At 39.4% G+C, this 16949-nt stretch overlaps 1 non-coding gene across 1 annotated transcript; it reads left to right on the plus strand.

Moving 5' to 3' along the window:
• The first annotated feature begins 11350 nt into the window (after window positions 1-11350).
• Window positions 11351-11454, plus strand: LOC114210214 (U6 spliceosomal RNA). The gene has a single exon (XR_003609486.1). It is a non-coding gene; the product is annotated as a U6 spliceosomal RNA (small nuclear RNA).
• The last annotated feature ends 5495 nt before the right edge of the window (window positions 11455-16949 follow it).

The raw sequence follows: 16949 nt of genomic DNA on the forward strand, positions 1-16949 counted from the left end.
ACCTCCTTGAAATAGAGGCTCTCATAGGCCCTAAGTCTAAACCTTCAATACTCATCTGCCCAGTATGCCTTGGATCATGGGTACAGCACTGTGCTCACTCAGCATAGCTACTGAGGCCTTGCTACAGGATGGAGCCACACTTGGGCCCTCTAGCATATCCCCCCTGCTTGCCCTGTTCTCAGTCCCTTACCATATGCCATGGTGTGAAGGAGGGACATGTAAGTGCATGGTGCAAGACAGTTGGTATTTGTTCCTCTTTTTCTGTAGTTATCTATGTATTAGTGTGCTTGGGCTACTGTAACAAAATACTATAGACTGGGTGGCTGAAACAACAAGCTTATTTTCTCACAGTTCTTTATTTTCTCACATAATTCTGTCCACAGCAATCTGTAACATTTTGTCATTCCCCATTTCTCATGGGGAACATGAGGGTATCTATGATAAATCCTGTGAAATTCTAAATTAAACCTTTTATAAGAATAAAAAAGTACAGCTTTTCACTGGGGGAAGAGCAAGATGGCAGAGGAGTAGGAGACCTAAATTTTGTCTGGTCCCAGGAATTCAGCTAGATAGGTACCAAACCATTCAGAACACCTACAAACTCAATAGATTGAAGAAAAGAACAGCAGCAACTCTATGAACAGAAAAGTGACCACTTTCTGGAAGGTAGGATGTGCAGAGAAGTGAATCCGAGGTGATATTCAGGAAGATAGACTTCTTCTGGGGGGAGGGAACTGGTTACTGGCAATTGATAGAGCAGCAGAGCACAAAATCAGAACTTGTTTGAAGTCTGCTCTGCTGAGGGATGTCACTCCAGTGGCTAAGTGGGATGGTGAAACCCTTGCTGGAACAGTGTGGTCTCAGGACCCTCAGGGTCACAGAGAGACCAGGGGTGCCTGAGTGTGGCAGAGCTCCCAGGTATCGGAGTGGGGAAGCCAGCTACAGAGATGGAGCTGAGGAGTGGGCTCTCAGCTTGGGGTTGCCATAAACTGAGATCCAGTGCATAGTCGGGCCACTACTTTTCGAGCAGGGACCCAAAAAGTGGCAGATCCAGGGAGACTCCCCTTCCTCCCCCAAGGGAGGAGCGGCATGCACTGCAGGAATCTGCTGAATTTGGAGACTCCAAACAGGGTCCTGTGCCAGAGATAAAAACGCTTGGGCACAGGCTGGGTGAGCATGGAATGTGGCTGGCGACCAGGGTGATGGGAGTGATTGACTGCTTTTCTCTGGGGGCTCACTGAAGAGTGGGGCTCTGAGCTCTTGGCTCCTCTGGGGTGGGGATTGGGAGGCCACCATTTTCACTCACATCCTCCAAAGCTGTACAGAAAGCTTTCAGGAAACAAAAGCTGTGGAGAGCAAACCGGAGCAGATTACCTAGCCTGGCCTGTGGCAAGGGCAGGGCAATCTGCCACCGACAAAGACATTTGAGAATCACTGCAACAGGCCTCTGCCCCAGAAGATCAGCAAGAACATCCAGCCAAGACCAAGTTTACCCATCAATTAGAACTGCAGAACTCCAGCACTAGAATACAGCACACAGAATTCATGGCTTTTTTTTCATGATTCTTTAGTCTTTCAAAGTTAATTTTTAAAAAATTTTCTTTATTTTTTTCTTTTTCTATTTTTTAGTTGAATTTTTCTTCCTTCCTTTTTCAACCAACATCTTATCAATTCCTTTTTAAAAATATTTTTTTAATTTTCATTTTTATAGTCATATTCTATCCATTCATTGTATTTAATCTTATTATATATATATGTATAGATGTAAGTTTTTATTTCTTTAAAATTATGGGATACAGTTTCTCCTAACAGACCAAAATATACCCTAAATCTAGTGTATGACATCCTAGTCTCCTGCGTGATCACATTCTCTCTTTTTAAAAAAATTTTTTCAAACAATTTCTTATCAACTCCTTTTTTTAAAATCTTTTTAAATTTTCATCTTTACAGTCATACTCCATCCCTTCATTGCATCTACCCTTAATTTGTACATATGTAAGTTTCTTTTTCTTTAAAATTTTGGGAGGTAATTTCTTCTAACAGACCAAAATACACCCAAAATCTAGTGTGTAGTTCTGTTCTTTTCACCAGCTTGATCATATTCTTTCCCCCCCCCCTTTCTTTCCCTCCTCCGGTTTTGGGTCTCTTTTGATTTGTTTAGTGTCTATTTTTCTGGTATCATTGTTTCCCTTTTAGCATTTTGTTCTCTCATTCATCTATTCTCCTCTGGACCAAATGGCAAGATGAAAAACTCATCTCAAATAAAAGAACAAGAGGCAGTACCGACTGCCAGGAACCTAATCAGTACAGACATTAGTAAGATGTTGGAACTAGAGTTCAGAAAGACGATTATACAGATACTAGCTGGGCTTGAAAAAAGCATAGAAGATACTAGAGAATCCTTTTCTGGAGAAATAAAAGAACTAAAATCTAGCCACATTGAAATCAAAAAGGCTATTAATGAGGTGCAATCAAAAATGAGGCTCGAACTGCTAGGATAAATGAGGCAGAAGAGAGAATTAGTGATATGGAAGACCAAATGATGGAGAATAAAGAAGCTGAGAAAAAGAGAGATAAACAACTACTGGATCACAAGGGGAGAATTTGAGAGATAAGGGATACCATAAAGCGAAACAACATTAGAATAATTGGGATCCCAGAAGAAGAAAAGAGAGAGGGGTAGAAAGTATATTGAAGCAAATTATAGCAGAGAATTTCCCTAATTTGGGGAAGGAAACAGGCATCAAAATCCAGGAGGCACAGAGAACCCCCCTCAAAATCAATAGAAATAGGTCAACACCCTACATCTAAGAGTAAAACCCACAAGTCTCAGAGACAAAGAGAAAATCCTGAAAGCAGCTCAGGACGAGAAGTCTGTAACTTATAATGGTAGAAACATGAGCTTGGCAGCAGACCTATCCACAGTGACCTGGCAGGCCAGAAAGGACTGGCATGATATATTCAGAGCACTAAATAAGAAAAATATGCAGCCAAGAATACTATATCCAGCTAGGCTGTCATTGAAAATAGAAGGAGAAAAAAAAAAAAAAGAAAAAGAAAAGAAAATAGAAGGAGAGATAAAAACTTCCAGGACAAAAAAACTAAAAGAATATGTGAACACCAAACCAGCCCTACAAGAAATATTGAAAGGGGTCATCTAAGCAAAGAAATAGCTTAAAAGTAACATAGACCAGAAAGGAACAGAGACAAAATACAGTAACAGTCACCTTACAGGCAATACAATGGCACAAAAATCATATCTTTCAATAGCTACCCTGAATGTGAATGGGCTAAGTGCCCCAATCAAAAGACACAGGGTATCAGATTGGATAAAAAAACAAGACCCACCGATATGCTGTCTGCAAGAGACTCATTTTAGACAAAAAGGCACCTCCGGATTGAAAGTGAGGGGTTGGAAAAACATTTGCCATGCTAATGGACACGAAAAGAAAGCTGGGGTGGCAATTCTTATATCAGACAAATTAGATTTTCAACCAAAAACTATAAGAGATGAAGAAGGAAACTACATAATCCTTAAAGGGTCTATCCAACAAGAAGATCTAACAATTTTAAATATCTATGCCCCTAACATGGGAGCAGCCAATTATATAAGCCAATTAATAACAAAATCAAAGAAACACATTGACAACAATACAATAATAGTAGGGGGCTTTAACATGCCCCTCACTCAAATGGACAGATCATCTAAGCAAAAGATCAACAAGGAAATAAAGGCTTTAAATGACACACGGGACCAGATGGACTTCACAGATATATTCAGAACATTCCATCCCAAAGCAACAGAATACACATTCTTCTCTAGTGCATATGGAACATTCTCCCAAATAGATCACATCCTGGGTCACAAATCAGGTCTCAACTAGTACCAAAAGACTGGGATCATTCCCTGCATATTTTTGGACCACAATGCTTTGAAACTGGAACTCAATCACAAGAGGAAAGTTGGAAAGAACTCAAATACATGGAGGCTAAAGAGCATCCTACTAAAGAATGAATGGGTCAACCAGGAAATTCAAGAAGAATTAAAAAAATTCATGGAAACCAATGAAAATGAAAACACAACTGGTCAAAATCTTTGGGATGCAGCAAAGGTGGTCCTAAGAGGAAAGTATACAGCAATACAAACCTTTCTCAAGAAATAAGAAAGGTCTCAAATACACAACCTAACCCTACACCTAAAGGAGCTGGAGAAAGAACAGCAAATAAAGCCTAAACCTAGCAGGAGAAGAGAAATAATAAAGATCAGAGAAATCAATGAAATAGAAACCAAAAGAACAGTAGAACAGATCAATGAAACAAGGAGCTGTTTCTTTGAAAGAATTAATATGATTGATAAACCCTCACCAGACTTATCAAAAAGAAAAGAGAAAGGACCCAAATCAACAAAATCATGAATGAAAGAGGAGAGATCACAACCAACACCAAAGAAATACAAACAATTCTAAGAACATATTATGAGCAACTCTATGCCAGCAAATTAGACAATCTGGAAGAAATGGATGTATTCCTAGAGATGTATCAACTACCAAAATTGAACCAGGAAGAAATAGAAAACCTGAATAGACCTATAACCGCTAAGGAAATTGAAGCAGTAATCAAAAATCTTCCAACAAACAAGAGTCCAGGGCCAGATGGCTTCCCAGGGGAATTCTACCAAACATTTAAAGAAGAATTAATACCTATTCTTCTGAAACTGTTCCAAAAAATGGAAATAGAAGGAAAACTTCCAAACTCATTTTATGAGGCCAGCATTACCTTGATTCCCAAACTGGAAAAAGACCCCATCAAAAAGGAGAATTACAGACCAATATCCCTGATGAACATGGATGCAAAAATTCTCACTAAAATACTAGCCAAGAGGATCCAACAGTACATTAAAAGGATTATTCACCGCAACCAAGTGGGATTTATTCCTGGGCTGCAAGGTTGGTTCAACATGCATAAATTAATCAATGTGATACAATACATTAATAAAAGAAAGAACAAGAACCATATGATCCTCTCAATAGATGCAGAAAAAGCATCTGACAAAGTACAGCATCCTTTCTTGATTAAAACTCTTCACAGTGTAGGGATAGAGGGTACATACCTCAATATCATAAAAGCCATCTATGAAAAACCCACAGCGAATATCATTCTCAAAGGGGAAAAACTGAGAACTTTTCCCCTAAGGTCGGGAACATGGCAGGGATGTCCACTATCACCACTGCTGGTCAACATAGTACTAGAAGTCCTAGCCTCAGCAATCAGACAACAAAAAGGAATAAAAGGCATCTGAATCTGCAAAGAAGAAGTCAAACTTTCACTCTTTGCAGATGATATGATACTTTTTGTGGAAAACCCAAAAGACTCCACCCCAAAATTGCTAGAACTCATACAGGAATTCAGTAAAGAGGCAGGATATAAAATCAATGTACAGAAATCATTTGCATTTCTATACACCAACAACAAGCCAGAAGAAAGAGAAATTAAGGAGTCAATCCCATTTACAATTGCACCCAACCATTAGATACCTAGGAATAAATCTAACTGAAGAGGCAAAGAATCTGTACTCAGAAAACTATAGAATACAGATGAAAGAAATTGGGGAAGACACAGAGAAATGGAAAAAAGTTCCATGCTCATGGATTGGAAGAACAAATATTGTTAAAATGTCAATGCTACCTAGGGCAATCTACACATTTAATGCAATACCTATCAAAATACCATCAACTGGGGTGCCTGGGTGGCTCAGTTGGTTAAGCGACTGCCTTCGGCTCAGGTCATGATCCTGGAGTCCCAGGATCGAGTCCCGCATCGGGCTCCCTGCTCAGCAGGGAGTCTGCTTCTCCCTCTGACCCTCTTCCCTCTCGTGCTCTCTATCGCTCATTCTCTCTCTCTCAAATAAATAAATAAAATCTTAAAAAAAACAAAAACAAAAAAAACAAAATACCATCAACTTTTTTCACAGAGCTGGAACAAATAATCCTAAAATTTGTATGGAACCAGAAAAGACCCCAAATAGCCAGAGGAATGTTGAAAAAGAAAAGCAAAGCTGGTGGCATTACAATTCCAGACTTCAAGCTCTATTACAAAGCTGTCATCATCCAGACAGTATAGTACTGGCACAAAAAAGATACATAGATCAATGGAACAGAATAGAGAGCCTAAAAATGTACCCTCAACTCTATGGTCAACTAATCTTTGACAAAGCAGGAAAGAATGTCCAATGGAAAAAAGATAGTCTCTTCAACAAATGGTGTTGGGAAAACTGGACAGCCATATGCAGAAGAATGAAACTGGACCATTTCCTTACACCACACACAAAAATAGACTCAAAATGGATGAAACACCTAAATGTGAGAGCAATCTCTTAGACCTCAGCCACAGCAACATCTTCCTGGACACATCACCAAAGGCAAGGGAAGCAAGGGCAAAAATGAACTATTGGGACTTCATCAAGATAAAAAGCTTTTGTATAGCAAAAGAAACTGTCAACAAAACCAAAAGAGAACTGACAGAATGGAAGAAGATATTTGTAAACGACATATCAGAGAAAGGGCTAGTATCCAAAATCTATAAAGAACAAATAATCCAATCAAGAAATGGGCAGAAGACATGAACAGACATTTTTCCAAAGAAGACATCCAAATGGCCAACAGACACATGAAAAAGTGCTCAACATCCCTCGGCATCAGGGAAATCCAAATCAAAACCTCAATGAGATAACCACCTGACACCAGTCAGAATGGCTAAAATTAACAAGTCAGGAAATGACAGATGTTGGCGAAGACGCAGAGACAGGGGAACCCTCCTACGCTGTTGGTGGGAATGCAAGCTGATGCAGCCACTCTGGAAAACAGTATGGAGGTCCCTCAAAAAGTTGAAAATAGAGCTACCCTATGGCCCAGCAATTGCACTACTAGGTATTTACCCCAAAGATACAAATGTAGAGATCTGCAGGGGCACATTCACCCCAATGTTTATAGCAACAATGTGCACAATAGCCAAACTATGGAAAGAGCCTAGATGTCCATCAACAGATGAATGGATAAAGAAAGAGTCATATATATATATATATATATATATATACACACACACACACACACACACACACACAATGGAGTATTATGCAGCCATCAAAAATGAAATCTTGCCATTTGCAATGACATAGATGGAACTAGAAGACATTATGCTGAGCAAAATAAGTCAATCAGAGAAATATAAGTATCATATGATCTCACTGATATGAAGAATTTGAGAAACAAGACAGAGGATCATAGGGGAAGGGAGGGAAAAATGAAACAGGACGAAACCAGAGAGGGTGACAAAACATAAGAGACTCTTAATCTCAGGAAACAAACTGAGGGTTGCTGGAGTGGTGGGGGGTGGGAGGAATGGGGTGGCTGGGTGATAGACATTGGGGAGGGTATGTGCTATGTTGAGCACTGTGAATTGTGTAGACTGATGAATCATAGACCTGTATGCCTGAAACAAATAATACATAATATGTTAATAAATTTTTAAAAAAGAATAAAAAAGTATACTACTGGTTCTACAAAAATCTACCATAATTATAATCTATTACATTTGGCTTTACATTGAAGATGCATTATATGCTTAAAAAAAAAAGTAACCTAGTCTATTTAGGTGGATATGAAATGTCTCTAGATATATTTAAGCTTTAAAAAAAAAACCCATGTACAGAACACTACACATAGCATGTTTGTATTGTAAAAATAAACAAAAAAGATTTTCTGCTCTTTCATATGTGGATATAAATGGATGTTTTGCAAAGATACAGGAGAAACAAGAACAGTAATATTTGAGGGGTGCCAGGAGCCATGATGGCCTGGGATGGGAAAGCAATTTGCTTTTGAGTGCACTCTACTTAACAAGTAAATTTTTTACTCAATTTATTTATATTTTTCATTTTAAAAAGTTCGCAACAAATAAACCTATATGATATTCATTGCAAAATTCCTAGGTTTAGTTTTGCTGCTTAAGGAAAAGCCTTTCTTATTCCTTGAATAGACAGCCATCCACATCAAAGAAATCCACAAAACATATAGCTTACATCTCTCCCATTCTCTGGACTGTCAGTTCTCTGATGGTGGGGACTCCAGAAGGGATCTTTGCATTCCAGACTTCTGGTTTAGTGCCTCACACATAGTGAGAGCTCATAAAAAGTCTCATGCATGAGTTATTAAATGAGATGCTAGCTGGGATTTATGAGAGCAGGGTTAGAAATGCAGATCTGACAGTTTTCAGTCTTTGTGTGAATCAAGTCACCAGGAGCAATAGGTAGAACATATCAAGAGTTTTCTGTCTGTTCAAACCAAAAACTTTGCTTCATATTAAGCACATAGGGAAGCCTGGATCTACTGCTATCTCCATGCTCCTCTCTTGAGTAGGAATGCAGTGTGATAGAGGATGAAACTGTCTGGTGGGCCCTGTTCTTCCTGGAAGACTTGAGATGAAGAACCAAAGATGTCAACTGAGAAAAGAGACAGGTAAGAAACTTGGGAGTCACCCACTTCTGAGAGGGCCGAGGGGAAAAGTAACCTGTTAAACAGATTGAGAAGGTACAGTCTGAGACCAAATTGCAGGATACAAGATCAGTGCTCAAATACTTAGAAATCAGTTATATTTCTATGCACTAGCAACGAACAATTCTACAGAGCAATTAAAGAAATAGTTCCAGTTACAGTAGCTTTAAAAAGAATAGGGGCACCTGGGTGGCTCAGTCAGTTAAGCATCTGACTCTTGGTTTCAGCTCAGGTCCTGATCTCGTGGGTCATGAGATTGAGCCCTGTGTCAGGCTTTCTGCTTAGCAAGAAGTCTGCTTGGGGATTCGCTTCCTCTGTGCCTCCTCCCACTTAAATGTGTGTGCTCTCGCTCTCTTTCTCAAATAAATAAATAAATCTTGAAAAAAAATACTCAGGAATAAATTCAACCAAGGAGATTCAAAATTTGTACAGTGAAAACTATAAAATACTGCTGAAAGAAATTACCAAAGATAAATGGAAGTATATCTGATGTTCATGGATTGGAAGCCTGAAAATTGTTAAGATAGTAATACTGCCCAAAGCAATATATGGGTTCAATGCAATCCTTGTCAAAAACCCAATGGCCTTTTTGCCAAAGTGGAAAATCTTAGAATTTATATGGTATTGCAAGAGCTCCCTAATATATTGCCAAAATGATATTGAAAAAGAACAAAATAGAGAGCAAAATACAGGATAAAGATATTGTTTGTCTGTCAAATTTGACCAGGCTATGCTGCTATAATATGTAAACCCTGACATCTCAATGGCTTAGTACCACAAAGTTTATGTCTTGTTCTTGCAATGTCCAAGACTGAAGCTGTGGCTCCACTGAGTGAATCTGAGATCCGTACCCTCTGACCTTGTGACACCACAATCAGAGAGTTGTTTTAGAGAGGTCAAGAGAGCACCATGATCTGTTTCCAAGGAGGACGGTGACTTGCTCCCAAGATTACAGTATGGAAAAGTAAGGGAGGAGATGTAACCATACAGATTAGAGATGCTTACAAACACTACTCAGGTGATCAAGGTTCATATCATCAGTGATGTGTCATGTTGATAGCAAGTACCCTTGATATGATATGATAAGAATGGCACTTCAGCTCTATGGTCTTCCCTAAATCCACCACTCTAGTCCAACCATGAGAACATAAAACGAACTGAAATTGAGGTACATTCCCCCCAAAGACCTGCTATAATATTCCTCAAAATGGTCTAAGAGAGTCTAAGAAACTCACAGACCAGAGGAACCTAAGGTTACATGATGATTAAATAATGTGGTATCACAGATGGGATCCTAGAACAGAAAAAGGACAGTAGGGAAAAACTCATAAAATCTGAATAAAATGTGGAGTTTAATTAATAATGTATCAATATTGGTTCATTAGTTGTGACAAAGATACTACAGTTATGTAGGGAAACTGAGTATGGAGTACATGAGTACTCTCTGCAGTATCTGTGCAACTTGGCTGGACATCTAAAACTATGAGAAAACAGAAAAGTTATTTAAATATATGAAAGGGAGAGAGCATTGTGATGGCCTGTGGCTCTTACGTGCCAAGCAGGAAATAGCATTCATCGTGTCTGCACTTACATTGTTGGCTAGAACTAGTAACATGGCCCCACTTATTTGCAAGTAACATGGCCCCACTTATTTGTTATCTTGGAGGTAGGCTACCACACCCTGTGAAAGAAGAGAAAGAAAAAGGAAAGGAAGGAAAAAGATAGCCTGTGGGGAGCTCCACATATGGAGTGCACCATCTGGTCAGACTGGGGGTGGGTGGCAGAAAACTAACAAACCAACCAACCACCCCAGGTCTCTTAAGAAGGCAAAGACTTCTAGCCCACAGGACAACTCTGCGCCTCAAAACCCCCCTCCAACTCCTACTGCTTCAGGTGCTGCGGGGGGCATCAGCTCCTAAGAGTCTGGAATACCAGTGGTGGCTAGCCAAGCCATGATTGGCAGCAGCCAGCGGGGGCTTCTGGGCCTCGGTTCCCAGTGTGACAGGAGGAGGAGGTCAATCTTGGTTTTGGAGACTACCAGCAAGACAAGGTGCCAGAAAGATGGAAAGAAACAAGATGTGAACAGAAAAGCTTCTCCCAAGACCCAGCACCTGGGGAGTTGGCCGTGCAGGGTCAGCTGGGTGAGCACGGTGTTCCCTGAGAGGGCATGTCGGTCATCCTGCAGACCTCTCACTGAGGTATGGCTACCCTAGCTGTTCCTGTTTGCTCCTAGACCCGATGACAACTGTCCCGTACAACTGCTGTTGCTCTTTCATCCACCAGTACCAGCAAAAGCTAAATGCTTCCTCTCCCTGCCTTATCTGCCCCTCACTCTGCCCACCCAATCCCCAGCAGATCCCTGAAATTGCCAAGCAATTGCAAATCAGAAACCGCACAAGGAAAAGGCAGGAAGAGAAATATCAGGTTCCCACCCTTTTTTTGTGTGAAGGACCTAGAGCATTTATGTCTGCAGTGCAGTCTCCCACTGGGCCCACCTTTTCCATAGAACAAGATGCCTCAAAGAAAAAGCACTATAGCCATGTAAAGGAGAAAAACGTTAAAGCTACAGAAGATAGTTGAATATTAGAGAGAAAGATTAAGCTCTGGTTTTGAGCAATGGATGCTCTTATTGGAAAGTGAATAGGCTGCAGCCTAGAAAGTCGTTAAAGTATAAACAATAGGATATCAGACACAAATTAAATGAAAACAAAACTTTCAGACCATGCTTTCATACTCAGATCTCTAATAAATGAGATAGCAGATTTACAACTACTAATTATATTAAAAGTATCCATAACACGGTGCACATTTTGGCAGCACATATACTAAAACTGGAATGTTACAGAGATTAGCATGGCCCCTGTGCAAGGATGACAGGGAAATTCGTGAAGCGTTCCATATCTTGTGTAGTTCCCTGGAGTCCTGCCACTCAGGATTAGCGCGCGTGCACACACACACACACACACACGCACACGCACACACACACACACACAAGCATCCACAACAGGTATTAACTGATACGAACTCCAGGGCTTTTTCATTTTAATTAAAGAATGATGATTACAGACCTTTTGTCACATTATGGCTCAGAAAACATTATCAATTCAAGATAAATCTGATTCTAGATCTTAAAACAGCACAAGCTGATCTTACCATCTTTAGGGAGAGAAAAGACATTGGGATTTCAAAAGATGCCACAGAATTACAATCCAAAATAGATCCAGTCAGGCTGACATTACTAGGAAGAGATGGAAGATGAAACCGAATAGGATATGAGTTGCTAAGAACCCCAGGAAAAGGAGGAAGATGCCGTCACAACAGGATTCAGGCTATAGAATTCAGCTACAGAACTGGGGTAGCTTTGCTGCAGTAGCTACAGTAGTTACAGGGACAATTCTTTTTCTGCTAAAAGTAAAACCCAGCAGGACTAGCATTTTTCTGAACTATGAAATTGGCACAGTTTAATTTTATAATTTGAATGCCTGGTCTCGTATCTGTTCAAGTGATATTTTACCAAAATACTTGTACCTTATGTCATACTGGGTATGATTCATAACCTCTTATAATATGTACAAGTAATAGATTATGAACAAGGAGCTATTTAAAAACTATTGTGCGTTCTGCTTTAGTTTCTTAATTTACCTTTTTAGGAGAGAAACTACAGGCTGTGTAACTCAACCAGTGCATACAGTCTTTACAATTCTGAATCTGTCTTTACCACTATAAGTGGAAGAAAGATTTTTGTGTGTGTGATTTTTTTTTAAGTGACATCTTTAAGGTGTGGAAAGGAAAACAACGTGTCAACTCGTTTGACTAGAATGAAAATACTTCCCAAAGCGATAATGAAATGCTTACAAAAGTAAAACTGAGGGGCGCCTGGGTGGCTCAGATGGTTAAGCGTCTGCCTTCGGCTTAGATCATGATCTTCAGATCCTGGGATCAAGTCCCATGTTGGGCTCCCAGCTCAGAGGGGAGTCTCCCTCTGCTTCTCCCCCCTGCTTGCTCTCTCTCTGCCTCTGTATCTCTCTCAAATGAATAATTAAAAAAAAAAATCTTTAAAAAAAGTAAAACAGAGGGAATTCATTGCCATCTTATACTACAAGGAATGGTAATCAAACTTCTTCAGGTCAAGTCAGAAATGTGTATCTACACAAAGAAGTACATCAAAAATGTAATGAATGAAAAAAATGGAATAAAGGAAGGTAATAGTGCTAAAAGATGACTGCTGCTTATAGCAATAATAGTAACAATCTATTAATCTGTTTCTAGCATATATAATAGTGAAATATATGACCCTAAAAGCACAAAGAATTAATGAGAGAAGTTGATAATATACCTTTATAAGGGCTATCCCTTTCCCTTCCTGAAAAGGAAGTGGTATATTATTTGAAGATGACCCCAGATTATTTTATTTATTTATTTATTTATTTAAATTGCACTTTATCACATTATGTTAGTCACCATACATCATTAGTTTTTTTTTTAAAGATTTTATTTGTTTATTTGACAGAGACACAAAAAGAGAGGGAACACAAGAAAGGGGAGTGGGAGAGGGAGAAGCAGACTTCCCACTGTGCAGGGAGCCTGATGCGGGGCTAGATCCCAGGACCCTGGGATCATGACCTGAGCCAAAGGCAGAGGCTTAACGACTGAGTCACCCAGGCACCCCTACATCATTAGTTTTTGATGTAGTGATCCACGATTCATTGTTTTCGTGTAACACCCAGTGCTCCATGCAATATGTGCCCTCCTTAATACCCATCACCAGGCCAACCTATCCCCCCACCCGCCTCCCCTCTAAAACCCTGTTTGTTTCTCAGAATCCATGGTCTCTCATGGTTCATCTCCCCCTCTGATTTCCCCCCTTCATTTTTCCCTTCCTTCTCCTAATGTCCTCTATGCTATTCTTTATGTTCCACAAATAAGCGAAACCATTTGATAATTGACTTTCTCTGCTTGACTTATTTCACTTAGCATAATCTCCAGTCCCATCCATGTTGATGTAAAAGTTGGGTATTCATCCCTTCTGATGGCTGAGTAATATTCCATTGTATATATGGACCACATCTTCTTTATCCATTCATCTGTTGAAGGGCATCTCGGCTCTTTCCACAGTTTGGCTATTGTGGACATTGCTGCTGTGAACATTGGGGTGCATATGGCCCTTCTTTTCACTACATCTGTGTCTTTGGGGTAAATACCCAGGAGTGCAATTGCTGGGTCATAGGGTAGCTCTATTTTTAATTTTCTGAGGCACCTCCACACTGTTTTCCAAAGTGACTGTACCAACTTGCATTCCCACCAACAGTGTAAGAGGGTTCCCTTTTCTCCACAACCTCTCCAACATTTGTTGTTTCTTGCCTTGTCAATTTTTGCCATAATAACTGGTGTAAGGTGGTATCTCAATGTGGTTTTGATTTGAATTTCCCTGATGGCTAATGATGATGAACATTTTTCATGTGTCTATTAGCTATTTGTATGTCTTCCTTTGAGAAGTGTCTGTTCTTGTCTTCTGCCCATTTTTTGACCTGATTATTTGTTTTTTGGGTGTTGAGTTTGAGAAGTTCTTTATAGATCTTGGATACCAGCCCTTTATCTGTAGTGTCATTTGCAAATATCTTCTCCCATTCTATGGGTTGCCTCTTTGTTTTGTCAACTGTTTCCTTTGCTGTGCAGAAGCTTTTTATCTTGATGAAGTCCCAAAAGTTCATTTTTGCTTTTGTTTCACTAGCCTTTGGAGATGTATCTTGAAAGAAGTTGCTGTGGGTGATGTCAAAGAGGTTACTGCCTATGTTCTCCTCTAGGATTTTGATGGATTCCTGTCTCACATTGAGGTCTTTCATCCATTTTGAGTTTATCTTTGTGTATGGGGTTAGAGAATGGTCGAGTTTCATTCTTTTGTATATAGTTGTCCAATTTTCCCAGCACCATTTATTGAAGAGACTGTCTTTTTAACATTGCAAATTTTTTCCTGCTTTGTCAAAGATTATTTGACCATAGAGTTGAAGGTCCATATCTGGGCTCTCTATTCTGTTCCATTGGTCTATATGTCTGTTTTTGTGCCAGTACCATGCTGTCTTGGTGATCACGGCTTTGTAATATAGCTTGAAATCAGGTAACGTGATGCCCCCAGCTTTGTTTTTCTTTTTCAACATTTCCTTGGCGATTTGGGGTCTTTTCTGATTCCATACAAATTTTAGGATTGTTTGTTCCAGCACTTTGAAAAATGTCATTGCAATTTTGATCGGGATGGCATTGAAGGTATAGATTGCTCTGGGTAGCATAGATATTTAACAATGTTTATTCTTCTGATCCATGAGCATGGAATGTTTTTCCATCTTTTTGTGTTTTCTTCAATTTTTTCATGAGTGTTTATAGAGTATAGATCCTTTACCTCTTTGGTTAGGTTTATTCTGAGGTATCTTATGGCTTTGGGTCCTATTGTAAATGGAAACATTTCTCTAAATTCTCTTTCTACAGTTGCATTGTTAGTGTATAAGAAAGCAACTGATTTCTGTGCATTGATTTTATATCCTTCCACATTACTGAATTGCTGTACGAGTTCTAGTAGTTTGGGGGTGGAGTCTTTTAGGTTTTCCAAATAAAGTATCATGTCATCTGCGAATAGAAAGTTTGACTTCTTCTTTGCCAATTTGAATACCTTTTATTTCTTTTTGTTGTCTGATTGCTGTGGTTAGGACTTCTAGTATTATGTTGAACAACAGTGGCGAGAGTGGGCATCCTTGACGTGTTCCTGATCTTAAGGGAAAGGCTCTCAGCTTTTCCCCATTAAGGATGATATTCACTGTGGGTTTTTCATAGTTGGATTTCATGAACTTGAGGGATGTTCCCTGTATCCCTCTGAAGAGTTTTAATCAGGACAGGATGCTGTATTTTGTCAAATGCTTTTTCTGCATCAACTGAGAGGACCGTATGGTTCTTCTCTCTCCTCTTATTAATGTGTTCTATCACATTGATTGATTTGCAAATGTTGAACTACACTTGCATCCCTGGGATAAATCCCACTTGGTCATGGTGGATGATCCTTTTAATGTATTGTTGGATCCTATTAGCTAGGATTTTGTTGAGGATTTTGGAATCCATATTCATCAGGGATATCGGTCTGAAATTCTCCTTTTTGATGGGGTCTTTGCCTGGTTTGGGGATTAAGGTAATGCTGGCCTCATAGTATGAGTCTGGAAGATTTCCTTCTGTTTCTATTTTTTGAAACAGCTTCAGGAAAATAGGTATTATTTCTTTTTTGAATGTTTGGTAGAATTCCCCAGGGAATCCATCAGGTCCTGGACTCTTGTTTTTTGGGAGGTTTTTGATCACTGCTTCAATCTCGTTACTGGTTATTGGCCTTTCAGGTTGTCAACTTCTTCCTGTTTCAGTTTAGGGAGTTTATAGTTTCCAGAAAGGCATCCATTTCATCCAGTTTGCGCAGCTTATTGGCATATAGTTGATAATAACTTTTAATAATTGTTTCTATTTCCTTGGTGTTAGTCGTGTTATCTCTCCTTTCATTCATAATTTTATTAATTTGGGTCTTTTCTCTTTTCTTTTGGATAAGGCTGGCCAGTGGTTTATCGATCTTATTCTTTCAAAGAACCAGCTTCTAGTTTCGTTGATCTGATCTACTGTGTTTCTGGTTTCTAATTCTTTGATATCTGCTCTAATCTTAATTATTTCTCTTCTAATGCATGGTGTATGCATCGTTTGTTGCTTTTTCTCCAGTTCTTTAAGGTGTAGAGTTAGTTGGTGAATTTGGGATTTTTCTGTTTCTTTGAGTGGGGCTTGGATGGCTATGTATTTCCCCTTTAGGACCACCTTTGCAGTATCCCATAGGTTTTGGACTGATGTGTTTTTGTTCTCATTGATTTCCGTGAATTGTTTAAGTTTTTTGATTTCCTGGTTGACCTAAACATTCTTGAGCAGAGTGGTCTTTAGCTTCCAAGTGTTTGAATTTCGGTCAAAGTTTTTCTTGTGATTGAGTTCCAGTTTTAAAGCATTATTGTCTGAGAATATGCAGGGAATAATCTCAATCTTTTGGTATTGCTTGAGACCTGATTTGTGACCCAGTGTGTGGTCTATTCTGGAGAAAGTTCCATATGCACTCGAGAAGAATGAGTATTCCGTTGTTGTAGGGTGGAACGTTCTGTATATATCTATGAAGACCAGCTGGTCCAGTGTGTCATTCAAAGCTCTAGTTTCTTTGTTGATTTTCTGCTTCGATGATCTGTCTACCGTGGAGAGTGGAGTATTGTGGTCTCCTACAATTAATGTATTGTTATCAATATGACTCTTTATTTTGGTTAACAGTTGGCTTATGTAGATGGCTTCTCCCATGTTGGGGGCATAGATATTTACAATTGTTAGATCTTCTTGTTGGATAGACCC

This window comes from Eumetopias jubatus, unplaced genomic scaffold (assembly GCF_037043125.1).
Source record: "Eumetopias jubatus isolate StellerSeaLion01/CBP00866 unplaced genomic scaffold, mEumJub1_p1.0 scaffold_2, whole genome shotgun sequence".
NCBI classification, from domain to species: domain Eukaryota; kingdom Metazoa; phylum Chordata; class Mammalia; order Carnivora; family Otariidae; genus Eumetopias; species Eumetopias jubatus.